Genomic DNA, 14,575 nt, shown 5'->3' on the forward strand with positions numbered 1-14,575 from the left:
AGGGGCTACACAGACCTCACTACTTTATTTGGGTTTTATTGACCCCCAACAACCAACCACCTTAAATCTGCTTTTGAGCACAAAATGTTTCCAATCCCAGTAAGAGGGTAGTGTGAGGGGTCAGAATTGAAAGCCGGAAACAAAGTGGTCATGTTTTTGCTTAAGGACTTATTCAAATGAAAATGGTTTGGGAACATGCCTCTGACCCTATTCTAAAGAGGAGTTTGCCTACCTAAAAGACAGAAACTAAGGACCTATCTGTGTCAGGAAGTCAATAACTGGAAATCCGTCCTTGTGTCAAAAACAACATATCCTGACCCTCACACTGCAAACAAAAGAAAGGCAAAAAAAGTGTTCACAACTGAAAATAAGAATAGCTCCAACGAAAAAAAGGTTCTCCAGGCTCAAAGACCTCAGGCCCAAAGCGTGGTTCCCTTTGCCTGGATTCTGAAATGGGATGGCAATGTCTATTTTACTAACAGTTCTTTAATGTCTTTCCTTGATTCATAATGTAGCTGTTATGCAACAAGTTATGCAACAGTCTTTCTTTAACACCAGTGTCTCATTTGTCTAGCAAACGCTGTCCTTCCTTTTTTCTTGTAGCTTTGCAAACTCGCCTAGTATACTCCCCTGCCAGGAGACACTAAGCAATTTCAACTGCCTGGTGTACTCTCCTGCAAGGCCTTCTCTTGTGATTCCCCTTGCATGGTATCCTTCTCTTGCAGGACTTCGTATGTGTTTCACAGTTCCTCTCTATCACCAAAACTGCATGTACCGTTCTTGGCTCGGAAGATCTGTCTGCGGTAATGTTCATTCATACTTTGTCGCACACTTGCATCTCATGCATCTGTATTTTATTGGGGCGTCAATCTGTGCATTCAAACAAGCTTCTTGTAGTTTCTGTATCAGCAATCTCATTAAATTAAAAATGTCGTTGGTGCGGTTGCCGAAACGCCCCTGGGTCCCCACTTCTTTTGGGTTGTCTCACCGATTCTTTCCAGCGTCTCTGGTCCTGTTTGCGCTTCTCCGGTGTGGCTCTGCCGCTCGCTTCCCACTCTGGATTGGGCAGACATCCTTCCAGCTTCCTTCGTGACTCTGCGGTCAAATGCCCGCTTCACTTCAGGTCCTGGTATGGAGAACGCTGCCTCTTTGAGCTGCCCAATGCCCAGGAAGTCTTGTGTGGCATCTCCATGGTACGTTCTGTAGATGCACTGTGATTCCCCTTTGTCGGTGGACTCCTCTGCTCTGCCACTCCGGTACGTGTCTCCCGCACTCAGGCCTCTGCATAGGAACTAACATCTTCTCCTGGACAGCCACACTGAGTAGTGTGGTTGCCATCTTTAAATGTCCCGTGCACAGGTGATTCTGTAGAACAACTAGTCTGCAGATTGACCTTCGGCGCCTGTTACCTTGGACCAACTACTTCCTCCTCCTCATCTTAGTACTTAGGGGATTATGGGGGTTGGAGTCTGTGCATGTCATTGGCATTTAGATCATTTTTCTCAGTGGTTTTACATGCAAGAACATTTTCACATAAAGGTATTTCAGAAGCAAAAAGTTTCTTTTTGGAGCTTGGTGTGTCTGTGTCAAAGATGGGGGTTTGAACTAAAGAATATTGGAAAGATGTTTCTTTACTTCCTCTACAAGGGGGAAAACAGATGACAATATGCCATTAAGGTTTTGGGCACTAGAGGGTCTTCCTCATGGGAAAGGAGGGGTACCGCATCTCGCCCAATGAAGTCATGACCTCTCCCTTGTAGTGGTCTCCTCCCATGTGATCCTCCCTCATATAGCCACCCTGTTGTTCAGGATCAGGTAGCGGCTGCTGTCGCCTGGCATCATGGGAGGAGATTACAGCTGTAGAATCCATGATGACTCCATTGGATTCATCACAGTAGTTGGAAGGGGTGTTACGCCTGTTGGAGAAATCAGCCTTTGTTCTGCAGACTACAAATCGAAAAAATAGTATTACGGTTGAATGCACCTGCCACAGAGACCTGTGCGTAACCAGCATCTCTCAGGTCAATTCCCATAGGGTCGATCCATCCTTTCATCCTTCCAAAGTAAAAAAAGAAAAGTGTCTGTCATTGGAGTCTGGCTTTGCTTGACCTAAAAGGTCCCCAGACGTAGACAGAGGAAGAGGCTGGGCATCTTGGCCAATAAGAGGGTGGACCATGCAGCACTTTAATGTCTTGGAGCAGGAACCTTTGGCTTCCCAGATGTTTTGGACTACAGCTCCCATTATTCCTAGCCAACAGGCGTAGGCAAGGGATAATTGCACCCATAGTCCAAAAGAACTGAAGATTGCAGACCCTTGTTTTGGAGAACATCAATTACCAGTGGTCGATGAGTACACAAAGAAATAGTGGAACTATGTTCCTTGCTAGCTTGCCCCCACTCCCTGCAGACCTCATCGCCATGCCCCCTACCACGTGCAATCCAAACCCCCAAACTCACCTGCTATTTAAGGGAATGTTCAGTGCAGTGCAAGTTTCAACTTCTTAATACACTTATTTTAAAACTAAAACATTCCGGTACGGTTTCTTTTTAAAATAAAAGTATAGGAACAGTAACACTTTAAAAATAAATGCATGAAGTGTCTAATTCGGTTAAAGTTCTACATGGATGAAGACAGGGTTGGGGGTCGCTCTGGTACAGAGGATGGCTTCATGTGTGTGTATCTGCATGCATGCAGTGGCACCTGTGAAAAGACTTGGACTAAAGGAGAGGTGGTGGGGCCTTCAGAGCAAATGGTGGCCCCAGTTTGTTGCGAGCCACAGAATATGTGAGGAAGTGTAGCCAAGGGTGTACTTTTAGGGGTGGAGGTCGACCTTTTGTGGACTGGGAAGCATATGCCCCAAATTTTGCATGATTGCTTTTGCAAAGAGTAAATGCTGTGCCGTCCTGTTGCGGTTTCCCTTGTGCTCGCTGCCCTCACAGACAAAAGGACAACAATCTGTGCGGCATAGGGTATGTGCATCTGGAAACAAACCACCACATGCCCTGTTTGCCCCTGTTCACACCTGGTCGACCTACCACCTCTTATTTGTCCTCATTTTACCGAGGTGGCTGGTATTGTGTGTCATTATGCTGCCCTTCATGCTTTGGGTTACAACTGCCACCTTATTCTATCTCTCTCCCTCCATTATGACATACACCATTCCAGTTCACACTTCCTACCACCCTTCTGATTATCGACTTGCTCGTACCCGTTCTACTTCTACCTTGCCTATCCTCAGATCTTAACTCAGCCTCCCTCCCCTATTTCCATTGGCATCTGGAATGCAAGATCCTTATACAACAACCTCATGCTACCCTTGATTTATTCCAACGACTGAGTCTCCGTTTTCTCTGCCGTACTGAAACCTGGATATCCCCCTCTAATACCACCTCTATGGCTTCTCTTCTTTCTTCTACTTCTAACTTTTTGCATTCCCCCAGCCATCTGGCTGTGGCAGTGGGCTAGGTAATCCATCTCACTCCTCTTGGGTACACGAGACCTCTTCTGGTCCCCCTGATTTCTTTCATTTGAGCATCATTTCTCTACTTTTCTTAAATCATTTCCCAATTCATTTTTAATTGTCTATTGACCTCCTGGACCACCACTCTCCTTTATCTATGATCTTGACACTTTACTCTCTACCTACTGTTCTTCCCTCTTCTCCTCCTCTTTTTTAACTATCCATTCTTCCTCTGCATCAAATCAATTTCTTCTGCTTTTAGACTCTTATCTTTCTGTTCTTGACTGCCCGCCATCTCATTCTTCGCCCGTCCCCTTTGTCTCTGCTTTTCCTCTTCTTATTGAGTCTGATACTGCTCAGTTTCTCTCTTGTGCGCACCCCACTGCTTCTCCTTTGGATCCCATTTCATCTCCATTAATCCCTCTAGTCTTTCATCAGGCTCTTCATTCCTTACTTTTCTATTTAATCTCCCTCTTATTTCTGCTGTTTTTCCTGATTCTTATAAACACCTTACTGTTATTGCTGTTCTAAAGAAACCTTCATTGGTCCTTTCTCTTCCTGCTAACTTCAGACCTAGTTTGCATCTTCCTTTCTAATCTTTTGGAAAGGATTGTTTACTCTCAAATCTCGTCTTATCTTCCTTCTCTTCTTCCCCCACTTCATTCTGGCTTTAGACTCGCCCATTCTACCGAAAGTGCCCTCTTGCATGTTTCAGATTTTCTTCTTTCCGCTCGTCACAACAAACTTTCTTCTATTCCGATTCTACTTGACCTTTCCGCAGCTTTGATAATGTAGATCAACCCACCTTGATTTCTCTTTCCTCCTTGGGCGCTTCTGTTTCTCCTCTGGTATGGTTCACATCTTATCTTTCTCGATATTCTTATTCCGTGTCTTGGGCAGGCCAACTCTCTCCTCCACATACTCTTCTCTATGGGGTGCCCCAAGTAACTGTGCTCGGCCCGCTTCTCTTCGCTATACACCATTCCTTTATCCTCGCCTATTTCCTCATTCAATCTTTCCTGTCTTTTCTACACCGACGACTCTCAAATCTTCTTTTCTTTTTCTAAATTCTCTGAATCCCTTCACACTAAAGTCTCTGCTTGTCTTTCCTCTGTCCAAGCTTGGATGGCCTCTCACTTTCTTCACTTAAGTCCACTTGTTCTTTTCTTTCCTCCTTTTTCTTCTGCTCCCTTTCCCCCTTTTCAACTTCCCCTTTCCTCTTCTACCTGTAATATAGGTGTTCTTTTTGATTCCTTGCCTTCCTTTTCCTCTCCTATTGCTCATACTGCCTGCAACTGTTGGTTCCTCCTTTTTAATCTTCGCCACGCTCGTCCCCTTCTTTCTTTTCATGTGACCAAACTGCTTATCTTTGCTTAAATGTTTTCTCATATTGACTATTGTTCCTTTTTACTGATTGGATTACATGCCTCTCGTCTTGCTCCTCTTCACTCTAACTATAATTCGGCTGTCTACTTTTTGGTCTTTTCACCAGATCTATTTCTTCTGCTCTTTTTTCTGATTCTTTTTTCTCCTTTGAGTCTTGTCTATTCAATTTTCTTTCGATTGTACTAAAATGTGTTCACAGTCTTGCACCTCCATATCTTGCTTCTCTAGTTTCTTTTTATTCAACTGCTTGTCTTTGCTCCCAATGTACTTAACAATTGCTTGTTCCTAAACCTCCTTGTGCTTCATTTTGTTTTGGTTCGTTTTGCCTACTTCCCCGCTTCACTGGAATTCTCTTCTTCGTTCCATCAGTTCTTACTCTACTGTTAGGCAAAATGTTTATATTTGTGCTAAATCATCCTGACCTTTGTCAACCCCATAACATTTTGCTTGGACCTAGACATTTTTCTACCTTGTCCCTAGGTGAGGGGGAATCTTTTTCCCCTCTCACCTAGTATTTTACTCTTTTATGTCTCTCCATAGTGTGTGATTGGAGTTATAGTTTCCTATAACTTTTGGGATCAGGCTGGGTTGCCTCTTTGGGCTTCTCTGTTAATTTCTCTTTAATGTACTTGGGTGAACTACTGTTCACAAGTAGTAAAAGAGGGATTTTCATCCCCTTTACATGTTGTACAAGTGAGCCAGCACACCCCACCTTATTCGGAGGGCTGAGGGGATACAGTGTATCCCTTTTTTACTTACCTGGTAACATTTTAGTTACAATTGCATGTTTACTTGAATGGCTGGTGGCAGTGATTTTACCTCTGTGACGTTTTAGTCTTATTACTCGCAGGATGTTAATTCAGCCTTAGTAATGCACAGAAGGGCCACCATTCTGCTAGAATGGTGGTTTCCTTCTTTTTTCACCATTTCCCGTATGCTTGTTGTTTCTGAAGTCTTCCCCTGCCATTCTAGGTGGGAATGACCTTGGTGGAAGTTGTGTCTTCGGCCGGAATCCTTTGTATTCACTGCCCAGGCTCCAGAGTGTCTGAGAAGGCAGGAAGCGAGGGAGGAGTCCAAAACTCTGCAGCCCTTTGTCTTTCATCTTGCCTGAAAGGAACCAACTCCCAGTGGGGGGCTGGCTGTCCCTATTGGACATCCACACCGCCCCCTTCTGTAAACTGCAGAGAGGTTGCAGAAGTTGTGCTGTAGTTCCTGATAAATTCTCCAGGCCTGGAAGCTGCTGACGAGTCAACCACTGGAGCTGAAACCGAACAGGAAGATGAAGAAATGACAGCTGTAGCGATTTCCAGCGACCGTAGAGCTTGCTGTGTGCCCGGAGCCTGATGCAACCCTTCCTTCCAATCGACCTGGGGCTCCCGAACGCGATGACTCCTACCCAGATGCTGATGAGATCGACTAGTCTCAAAGAGACTTGCATTTTGTGCATTCCCACGACATGCTGCAATACCCCAATACTTTGGGCGCTTGAGCTATTAGGTGGTGCATGGTTTTCTGAAGTCCAAATTCAACCGAAACTTTGGAGGCCTCCTCCTGGCTCTCCAGAGACATGATTTGAATCTGAAGTGCCCCCAACAGAGTACAGGAACGAGAGAGTGAAGAGAATTCGACCAGCGATATTTGTTCTTCATCTGGCTGCTGTAAAAAGCCACCAAATCCACAGTGCCGAGGGGATTCATGAAGTATCCATTTCTGAAGCCTCCTCTGATGACTGCTCCTGCAAGTTACCATCCAGTGTCCAGTTTTTGTTTCCAGAACAAAAATCCAGGGACCGGGTCCTGTGCTGCTGCATCCTGAAGTCATCCACCCAGAAGCTCTTCTTTTCTATTAAGGTACTGTATGGGCTTGGGTAATAATTAAGTCTTGTGAGAATCCTGTGAGGCTTAGCGGCCGATTTGGGTGGTTGGGAGTTTGCCTCTGAAAGTGAATACTTACTTTTTGAAGAAAGATACTCTGACTTTTCTGCAATAGACTAGGGAAGGACTGGATAAGGAAACGCTTATGTCTTGATAAGTATAACAAGTGTAAAAGTACTTACCTGCTGAAAGACTTAGTGTGGTAAATGTGTCTCTGTAAAAGAAGAAGTTACAAAGTGTTGTTAAGTTATACGAACCTTTGAGTTGCATTGTGCCCTCTAAACAGTATATGAGTTGTTTTGCTTACTTTGAATGGCGTTTCCCTCATCTGAAAAGTAGTAAGTGCTGGCACTGTTTTATCATTGCTTAACTGAATGAGTGTGAAAGCTTACCAATAGGGTTTACCTACCTTGAATAACATTGTATTCTTCTTAAAGTGTAATTGGGGTTTTCTCCCCCTGATCTGCTTTATACAGACCTAAAACAGTCGTGAAGTTAATACTTGTCTCATGAGTTGCTTGAAGCCCCTCTTAAAAAGTATATGGTTGCTTACCTTGAATAGCTGCTGCTCTTCTAAACGTGTAACACTGGGTTGTGCCTTTCCTGAAACTGCCTACAGCATTTCCAAAATAGTGATATGGTCAATTACTTAACTTGAAATACACAGTGTCTTTCTTAAAGTGTAATTGGGATTTGCTTTCCCCGATTTGCTTAGTGCATTCTAAAATAGTTAGTAAGTGTTCATACTTATCCTTGAGTAGCTTAAGGCCCCTCCAGAAAGTATACAAGTTGATTTACTAGCTCTGAACTGAGTTCTAAAAAGCAGTGTTGCAAGGAGTATACTTTTAACTGGGTTGGTTTACTATGTGATTTCATGGCCGAGTGTCACTGCACGACTGACCGGACTACTACCCTTGAATTACTGACTGTATTCTAAAAGTATATCTAACCTGGTTTTACTCCCCAGGAATAGCTGATTGCTTTCTGAATGTGTTATGGGTATGACTCGCCATGAACTGCCGATTGCTATTCTGAATAAGGTTATACTTTGGGTTGTATCCCCCAAGTCTTGAGTTGGTTTTCATAATTGTGTTTATATATGTGATAGTACTTATTTCCCCAAGATTGATCTTAGCCTACTTGTATTTAAATAACACTTTGTTTTTTTTGTTTTACAATACATATTGTTTCAGTGTTTCTTTGGACCATATGTATGCTACAATTTCTTTGTACCAAGCTACAGCCCTTTCTCCCTCCTAAAATAAGCCTGGCTGCTCTGTCCATGCTACCAAAACATTTTCAGGTTGGAACCGCCTTATAGTAAGAGTGGAGCTTATGTACTCTCTCAGATGTATGGTTTTATAAAGCCCTTAGTTGGCCTTTAGAAAAACTATCCTAACATCTAACTGCAGTATTTTTCGCACTCCCTTAGTCCCACCTCTTACCTTTGTCCTCTGCTTCATGCTTTGTTTGTTATTTTTAAATTGTAATGGTGCTTTGGCGAAAGTGCAATATTAATACAAATAAATACAAATCACCTTTGAACCTTTCCAACTAAGAGTTCTAGTGCAGTGTCAAAACTTCTCATGGATGGTTTGCATGAGGTGAAATCCATGAACAAAGACTCCTGCAGAAACGGTTAATGGTTGCAATGGACAGCCATCCATCACCCACAATCATGAGGGCTGAGAAGATCCACAGACCAACACCACAAACAAATGATCATGGACATTCAAAAATACCAGCCATGCTTACTTCACACTTGATACAAATTCACATAATTGTGTATAAACGCAATGCCCCCTGTATCAGACACGTGGTTTACAAAAGAAGTTATTTTCTAAGTTAAATTGACTTATTTCCCTGTGTTTCATAAATACAAAGTATACACACACACACTTCATGCCCTTTGTGTCCCATGTCATGCTTTTTTGTCCATCACAAGACCTGACTTCGGATTCGTATCTTCGTCATTAAAATCCGGTCCACATAATTAAAAGTGCATACATTTTACACAACGATTTTTCATACCTCCTTAAAAGAGATTTCAGATGTAGGCACATAAGCGGGGATGTATGCCGTTTAAGATGCTCAACCTTTCAATGATATTTTGGTCATAGGTCCTTCAGGTTCTGTGGACGTCTGAAGTGGACTGTACACCTTCAGGTGCGGAGTTACACCCTTGCAAAATGATATGATCCGATAGATTATTTATAACGCACTTAACACCCAGAGGTTTCTAAGCGCGGACCCGGGGATCAAACCTGTGTTGCTCCGTGTCATCTTGCTTCCAAGGCGAGCACGTTGCCGCTGAGCTATCCTCCCGGAACAATGACTTCGAGCAGGTGGAGCGCAGCCTAGTTTAGGAGGGATCACTGCGTCATCTTCTGGTCCTCCTACAGCAAATCGCTAGCAGGCCTTTGGCACCCGAATCCCCCAAATCGGCCACAGAGCGGGGCGGAAATGTCTCCCACTGCCTACAGTCAGTTGTGCCCGAATTCCAAAGCACCACACCAGGATCAGCTGGCACTGCCAGTCTGCCAGAAGTGGTCTGGTATTGAGCATAACTTAACTCAAAACAAGAAACAAGCCCAAAAACTAGGGTAGCCAGGGCCTTGTGCATCACTGTAAGGACACATGGAAAGGATGCATGCTTGGCTGGGGGAATGTATGGAATTAAGTGTTAATCTGTGTACATTGGAGCATTTTAGACATTGCAAAGCCTCAAAGTGTATGGGGCTCATATGGTGGCAGTGTTTTAATTGGTGGTGTGGACAGGGTTTACACATTTGCAAATGTTCTTATTTAAAAGCAGACTTGTAATTGCACCTCCTTAAACACTTTGTTCCGTGGTGTGGAAAACTCATATGGGGCCCATACACGAAGCTAAATAAGTAACTTAAGTAAGACTACATTTAAAAAACTTAACAATATATTGCAAGTAAACCTTAAGTGATTTTTGTATGTACGTTTTACTTTCACTATTTAACTAAATTTACTAAACAAAAAAAATAAAAAAACAGGTAAAATGTACAGCAAAAAAATGACTTGCGTTCTTACTAAAAAGTGCCAAGGACGAGTATGCTCGTCCTTTTTGCATAGACTTGCATAATAGCCTGGCACGTAAGAGGTTAAGCTACTCATTAGCCTAGTAAATCATCCACTGAATATTTTATGGAAAACTACTCTTTGGACTATGGGGGAGCTCAGACAGAGCATTCCCCTAGTGTTACTGGAATTCACCCATGCTCAGAACGTTTAATGAGGATCTCTAAAAGAATGTCTTTAATTAAGAGATCCTCAGACCTTTGTCTTCCAAGGAGCCATTTCATTGCTGTGGGGCTGCACATCCATTTCAGTGGGCACTGCCTTGCGAGATCCCGTGCCTTTGAAATCCCGCTTCTCTGGAAGCACACTGCTGAAAGTGTCATGGAAAAGCACGATGAACTTTGTTGTGGACAAAGTAGGTTTTAAATGGGAAAAGGTCAGGGACTTTGGTTTGCTGGTCTCCAGGCTCAGACTGGCCTACAGGGTAATGCCCGAACCAAAAACGCCAAAATGGTTGTGTGGGCCAGTTTTTTAGGTCAAAGTGGGCCACTCTTTTAGCCCATGTGGGCTAGTTTGATAAGTTACTTCACCATGCGGTTGGCAGTTTTGAGCAGTGTTATTGCATGAATATTCCTTAAAATGCACAATTTGCATCACATTTTATCAAAAGCCTCCCCCTTGGGTACTACAAAAATAATCTGTCACAAAAACGAATTAATTGCCGTGTGCAACTGTAGGACACTTTCACTGGTGCCAGAGACAATTGTATGCCCCACTCTGACCCTGCTGGTCTCCTTCAGTTCTTTGGCTCAAACTCTTGGTTTAGGTTTGCTGCAGTCCCAGCTCTTATAAGCTCTGGAACACCCTAGAAAACATCTTCTGGGTAAGAGCGTTACACCTCCCTCGTGGTACGTCTACAGTCTGCATCAGATATGAACTGGGGCTAATATCGATGCATGCTAGAGTAAGCTGGAGCTTACTCTGCCTCTTTAGAAAATGCACTTTAACTAGCCCAGTGTTGCAGTTTGAGATACTAAAACTGAAGACAGTTCCTGCCACTCCTACCCTAGCAATGTGGAACAAATACTGTATGGAGATCTTGGAACTGTATGACATCAAGCTTCTGATACTGCTAGAAAATCCACTTCTTGCCAAAAAGAAAGTGTGGAGCATGGATTGGCATTTAACATGCGAACAAAGACGCAATTGCAGAAGGATGGCAGACATACCTGGTGAGGCTAGAGCTTATGGAAATCTCCAAGCTTACTTGACCCAATTTCCAGATTCTACAGCTAGATCAACATACACGAGGTTCAGACTGAATCTAATGGCCACTAAAGAATGTCAAAACTTATTTAACCCAAACATACAGTCATCCTGTAGCTTTTGTAAGTCATGCACAGAGACGCGGAAACACTTAACTCTTTTTTGTCCGATTCTACGTACATTAAGAACTCGGACACTTGGTCCTGTATTCGTGAAACTGCAAACTTTGTGTGCTGCAGACTGGTGTGGGAATGGATGTTCGAAGGATCCAATCGTCCACTCGTGTTTGCCCTAATTCTATTTCTGGACGAATTAAATAAACGCTTGAAGGAAAGTGAAACTGAAAAGCAACCAGCTTCTACTGGAGATGGAGGGCAATTATAGCCCGGAAAGGTTTTGGGGCAGACTCAGTACGCATGCATGCGAGTCTGAATGAAGTAAGATGGATGAGTGTCCACAAAAGCTGATTCCTTTGTTTTTGAGATGGAAGGGAGTTAGCACTGTAAATGCTTGTCTTGACTGTGTTCTTTTTTTTAAAGGTTTACAAAAACCGCATAAAAAATAAAAATAAAATAAAAAAACAAAAAATGTTTTAAACATTAAAGCAATTACCTTGTCATAAAATATAATGCCTGGTTGTTTGTAATGTGGAGAAAGGCCACCAAAAGTGAAAGAAGGGTGCTATAAAAGACCACTTACATTACATTGTTTTTTGCACAGGTGTAAATGTAGTAACGTTGCTCAGAGATGGAAACCTTTAGCCAGTTTTTTCCTCCAGATGGAGTATTCTGCCAGTGGTTTCACATGAGACATGTATAGCATGTTCTAATCTGAACAGTTTTCTAGCCTAAATATAGTGCAAGTGTATTCATCATCGTGGTCGATCCGAGCAGTCTCTTAGCTCAATGTGTTCTGTGTGTGAGGCCTTGGGCATGGTATATGTGAAATAATGCCATCTGGAAGAGGTATGAAAGCCCTAGATTTGTTTTTTTTTTTATTAATATAACATGATGCATGTAGTTAAGTTTCTGAAAGGGAGGTTTGCTAATCGGACCCCCCGCCCCACTTCAAAATGGTCCATGCCAAAATGATAATGCACATAGGTGCCTTGCTGTAACCGGTCTACTGACATGACATCACACACTCTTCTGTGGCCCACAGCAGGATTAAAGGTCACCTGTGCATCTTGGACAGCTACTGGGACACACATTCTGTGCTGACAGAGGCAGCCATTTAACGTCTGCACCTCTGATCTAAATTATTATAATGCTCTTCTTTAATCAGTCCAGTGGCAAGGACATCTCCAAATAGAATCCATGCCAGGATTGTGGCATTCTGACTGATAACCATTCCGAAAGTCACAATAATCCAATATCACACCAGCGTCAGCTCTATGAGCACATCCCAGATGTGGCAGGACTGATGTGTATGGATATCTAGGCTGAGGGGCCCCACAATTCCTGTGTGGAATAGCAGCCAAGAAGCTGTCTCCTTTGATGCTGCAGGAGGAAGGGGCACCTTTCCACAGGCCATAGAATATTCTCCCCAGGAGGTCTCCTGGGAATGGTGCTTCAAAGGCAGCACTGAGATACAGCCAGCCTCACACCAGGGTGCTGATGACTGGAATTCCTTTGACGCAAGTAAGGGATGGGGGTGAGGCTGGAGAAGCCAGAGAGGAAAGGTAGGTCTGGCCAAGGGTCTCACCATCTTGCTTTCTTGTGGTTTTCTCTCATTTCCAGCCCCCTCCAATTCCTGTAAGCAAGGCACTCTGGTTGGGATGTCATAAGGCAAAGATCACCTGTTACAGCTGGGTTTGGACCGCTTAAGCAGGCTTGTTATGATCAAATCCCCTGTATCAATGTACCTATAAAAGAAGAAGGGCACTCCGTCATTCTTTGATTCATCTTTGGACACCAGGAGGATGAATACGTTTCTGGGCCTCTGTTGGGAGTGCAGCACATTCCAGAACCTTCTGCCATAGAGGTGAAGACTGTAGGCATCCAAGGCATAGTAAAGCTCAGTCCCTTAACCATCCCCTGGGAACAGGGATCCCCCACTGGAGGTGAAGAAACCGCTGCAGGTACCCCAGTTCAAACTCCCTGAACTGGGAGTGCAGAGCAAGAAGGTCTCAACTTGTCCTGGAGCACTTGATTACAGCAAACCAGAAGTCCAAGAGAGATGGAATCCGGTTTCACCACTTTGAACAGTCTTCAAGTCACTTTAACCGTGTTCAACTGCTTCACGCAGACTCAGGACCTGTTGTCTGCTTTTGGCACTATGGAATTTGAGCTGCTTACTTGCTTCTTCAAGCTGTCTAAATGCTGTCTTGCTTCAGTGGGGTGCACCACCGTCTCGACTGGAGTTCCGTTCCCCTCTGTGGAAGCATCCGACTCACTGCACTTCAAATATTGCAGTTATAAAACGGAACCTCGACTCGACCCGACAGCTGACTAGAACCACTGGGTCACTGGCCGACTCGATCCAGTGAGAGGCATTGGTTTGACCCAAACGATTCTTGAACCTGTTGGAAACCATCAAACCACATCATCTTGAGTGCTAACTTGATCCATGGACCGCCCCGCCTTGTCACTGACTCACCACTGAAACAATACAATTCAACTCGTCTCGTCTGCTGGAAAGCACCTAGAAGCCCAGCTCGATGCAGTTCAACACCCAAGGAATAAGGTACCCTGAAGAGGTCCTGTTTCCCTGTTCCACCTTTGGGACCATAGTTACATTTATGCCAACTGTGACGAATCCGAGGATGTCGTCCCTTCTTCCCTAGGGCCAAGGCGGTGCGTCCACAGTACAACAGTCCCCCCGGGGCTGGTGCACTTAGGGAGGATCACATGGGGAACTAATCCTTCTATGGGATTGGAGATGATCATCAAAAAAGAACACAGTATCACCCTGCTTTAATACCTCCCACGCCTTCTCCATCTGTAAATCCTCCTTCCCCCTTTCTGGATAGAACGGATATGTTTTATGATATGATATGATATGATCGTTTATTTATATAGCGCCTATACACAATGTGTTTCAAAGTGCTATTGTCAACTCACTTCACCTGGTTTACTTGACAACATTAAAAAGCCAGAAAGTACAAAGTATCAGGTTTACAACTTGAAAGCTGGTACTGGGACGAAGAAGATAGCCGCGAGCAGGGGCGTAGGAGACACATAAAATCTGGGGGGGACAGGGGACATCTTGGGGACTTTGCTTTATTTATTTATTTTTTATTGTGTTTTAGTCAAAGAATCCGACTTTTCACAAAATTAGAATTAAAATAGCAGTACGTATTAAATTACAAATATCACTGTATAAAACAAGAGAAAAGAAGAAAAGAAAACCGAAGAAAGTTAAAGTATGCAGCAGCAAGGAACATGTCTTTGTATGTTGCATTTCTGGATTTTTTACCAACTGCAAGTTGCTACTTTTTTGTGTGGGGCAAGGAGACGTGTGTGTCTCTTGGAATGGAAAGATGGGGGTTTCAAAGAAAGAGGAAATCTTGTTTGTATCTGAGTAAGCCGTTATGGGAGT

At 43.7% G+C, this 14,575-nt stretch overlaps 1 protein-coding gene across 2 annotated transcripts in view; it reads right to left on the reverse strand.

Annotated features, from left to right (window-relative positions):
- Positions 1-14,575, reverse strand: part of LOC138488386 (adenine phosphoribosyltransferase-like) — a 278,013-nt gene that overhangs the window by 168,975 nt on the left and 94,463 nt on the right. The window lies entirely within an intron of this gene.

The sequence above is a fragment of the Ambystoma mexicanum genome, chromosome 9 (assembly GCF_040938575.1).
Source record: "Ambystoma mexicanum isolate Mex_15411 chromosome 9, UKY_AmexF1_1, whole genome shotgun sequence".
Classification (NCBI taxonomy): Eukaryota; Metazoa; Chordata; class Amphibia; order Caudata; family Ambystomatidae; genus Ambystoma; species Ambystoma mexicanum.